Below are 3067 nucleotides of genomic sequence, written 5' to 3'. Positions count from 1 at the left end.
ATCCCTTCCCTGAAAATGAGATTCACAATGGATTCTTATTAAGATGGTATAAATGACAATGTAAAATTCAGAGGGGGGGAATTAGTTCTAATAACTGCAGTACAGTTCAGCACTCAATAAATTTACATATCTTGAGTTAATTTCCCTTAAACATATTGTCATTGCAAGTTCCATGTAGCCTAGTGAGATATAGCAAAATTCTATTAATGTGGTAGAGCTATCTATTTCTTGAATACAGCATAGGTCTGTCTCTTACTTCCTCAACAGTGAACTTCTTTTTCTGGTTTCTCTGACAGTGCATGTCAAGAGTGATAATGTGGTCAGGCAATCTGGTCAAGTTGCAATGTGGAATGTGCCTTTCCTGGTCACCAGACAGTTGATTTTGTGCGTGTGTGTGTGCGTGCGCGTGTGTGTGCATCCCATTAAACATCAAAACACAAGATTAAGGATAAATATCCATTATAATGCTGCTGACACAGATGTGTTTATCAAGAGGATTTAATTAGTCAAATTCTCTGAATCACTCTCTCTATAAGCTTACCTCTGAAAGGAAGCATATGCTTGAATTCATTGTGAAAAAAGAATGATGAAAGCTATCTTCAGACATGAAACCAACTTTGATTCATTCTATAGAGTGAAATGTGGTACAGAAAGTTGCAAGAAATTGACTTTTCTCATTAAGGAGATAGTGGTACTAATCGGGACTCTCCAGGCTCAGGTGGAAGGAATATGGTGCACCGGAAGGCTGTCAAGGAAGATTTTGGAGATGATATCTGACTGGTTAGTTTTAGGAAGCTTAGGTAAGGAGGTTTGTTTCAGAAAATGAAATAAAACCTCTTTTCTGGGTTCTTTCATGGCATATGAAATTGAGTTTTGAGACTCTAATGTAAAACATGATGGCTGTAGTTCATAACACTTTATTGTATAATTGAGATTTGCGTAAAGAGTAGAATCCTTTCACAATGCATAAGTATATCAAGTCATCACAATGTACACTTTAAATATATTATAGTTTTATTTGTGAATTACACATCAATAAAACTGAAATTTAAAAAATAAATTGAGTCTTTCTTATATTCTTGGGAAAGCTTATCTCCTTTTGTGAATAGAGAGAAAGCCTATGGATACTTCTCTATTTTGAGTACCAAATAGGTCTGTGCTTGGTGTAAAGATTATAAAATAATGAGGATGATGATGTGGCTAACCTGTGCCAATACTTTTCATGTCTCCGGCAAAGTTCTAAATGCCTATGTGGATTAACATTTAAATCTAACAACAATCCTCCAGTGAGTGTAATGCAGCATGGAGAACTTTAAGAAGTTGCCGAAGGTTACACAGATCGAATAGGGAAAGCAGGATCCAGATGCAGACAAGTCTGGCTACGGGGCTGATTCTCTTAAGAACTACGCTGAAGCTTTTAGTTAACAGTGGTGACTGATTATGACATTCGTAGTTAGCCCAGATTTTAGAAAAGAACAAGTTCTGCATTATGCTGTCAGCATCGACCATCCTAGTAGCACCTACACAGGGTCAAATGTATAAAGGAGTCATTCTTTTCTGTTCCTTCGTATCAGAAGCATTTCTGGGTCTGAGCCAGTAAAAATTTAATATTCACTATACTATGCAGTATGATGATGTAAAGATTAATCAGATATGTGAAGAATGCAGATAAAGGGAGATATTATAAATAATTATAATGGAGGCAGGAAACCACAAAAAGGGTACAGAATTTCTCTGACATAAAAGTTGAGAGGAAGAAATGATTTCCCTTCTTCCCTTCTCCCTCCCTCCCCTTTCTACCCTCCCTCTTTTCCTCTCTCTCTCTCTCCACCTTCCCTTTTTTGCTCCAGTCAACAAAAGAGAAACTATTGAGTCCTCAAGGCCATGGGGTTCAGGCAGAAGATTGGCCTGCAGGCCCAAGGAAGTGGTGGAGAGGCCTTATTCGACCTTCTTATTGGGGTGCAGGTTGTTGGTGTGGCCCATTTGTTGACAGCACAGGGGTGCAGGTGGGTGTAACACTCGACAGATCACCTTGTCACAGTTGTACTTGTAGGCGAGCTGACCTAGGGAGGGCTTAACGGTGGCAACCTGTAGACGAAGCACCAAGTGTAGGGTGCCCTCTCTGAATAACATAGTCCGAGAGAGTGTGGACATCCTCCAGTTGTTTGCCCACAAAAGTCAGATGGTGCTGGTCAGGTGGGAGGTCCTCCTTATCTCGGATTTTAGCTTTGACCTTCTCAGTGGTGTTACGGGGCTCAGCCTTGAGGGTGATGGTCTTGTCAGTCAGGACAAGCATCTCTTTGCAGTCAGAAATCTGTATCTGTGTATATGCTGGAAGGCTGCTCCTCTGCTTTGTTGAAGAGAGAGAGCAAGAAAAATATTTTTTAACAAATATTTTATTTATTGTTTAGAGGGAAAGGAAGGGAAAAAGGGAAGGAGAAAAACATTGATGTGTGTGAAACATTGATTGGTTTCCTCTCACAGGCCCCAATCACGTGACCTGGCTGGGGTTTAACCAGCAACCTTTCAGTTCCCAGGCCAGCACTCAAGCCAGTGAGCCACACCAGCCAGGGCAAGAAATATTTTCTTTCAAGGTGTGGGAAGGTTGTTTTCTTTCTTGTATGTCTGAATGTCAAAATCAGGATCATAAATACTATAACTTAATTTTTAATAATTGCAAGGAATTTAAATCAAACACTCAGGTTCCATGAACAATAGTTCTTTGGAATATATTCAAGTTCTCTTCATATTTTTATTGGGGAAATCCTTTCCCTTGATTATCCACATGTCTGAACTTCATGCCATTCAGAAATGTGGACTTGAGAAATTAAACATAAAGTTAAACATTTATGCTTAACTAAATTGTTTCCTGATGGAAAGTGGGTTATTTTTAGCCTGATTGTAGTTATCATTTAGTGAACTAAAAGGGTAAATATTAAATAATATGCCCCAGTTGTTAGATGACTGCTTATTCCATTTTTGTTTTTCTTTAACCCATTTCACCCTTCTTTCCTTCCTCTTTCTTCCCTCTCTCCTTCCCTTTCCCCTCTTTTTCCTTTCCCTTCCT

General features: G+C 39.0%; 1 pseudogene; it reads right to left on the bottom strand.

Annotated features, from left to right (window-relative positions):
• Positions 1-1938: 1938 nt before the first annotated feature.
• LOC123827401 lies at positions 1939-2296 on the bottom strand (annotated as a pseudogene).
• Positions 2297-3067: the final 771 nt, after the last annotated feature.

The sequence above is a fragment of the Phyllostomus hastatus genome, unplaced genomic scaffold (genome assembly GCF_019186645.2).
Source record: "Phyllostomus hastatus isolate PE091 unplaced genomic scaffold, TTU_PhHast_1.1 phas_contig_86, whole genome shotgun sequence".
NCBI lineage: Eukaryota > Metazoa > Chordata > Mammalia > Chiroptera > Phyllostomidae > Phyllostomus > Phyllostomus hastatus.
The sequence above is the reverse complement of the archived record's forward strand: the minus strand, read 5'-3'. Positions and strand labels throughout refer to the sequence as shown.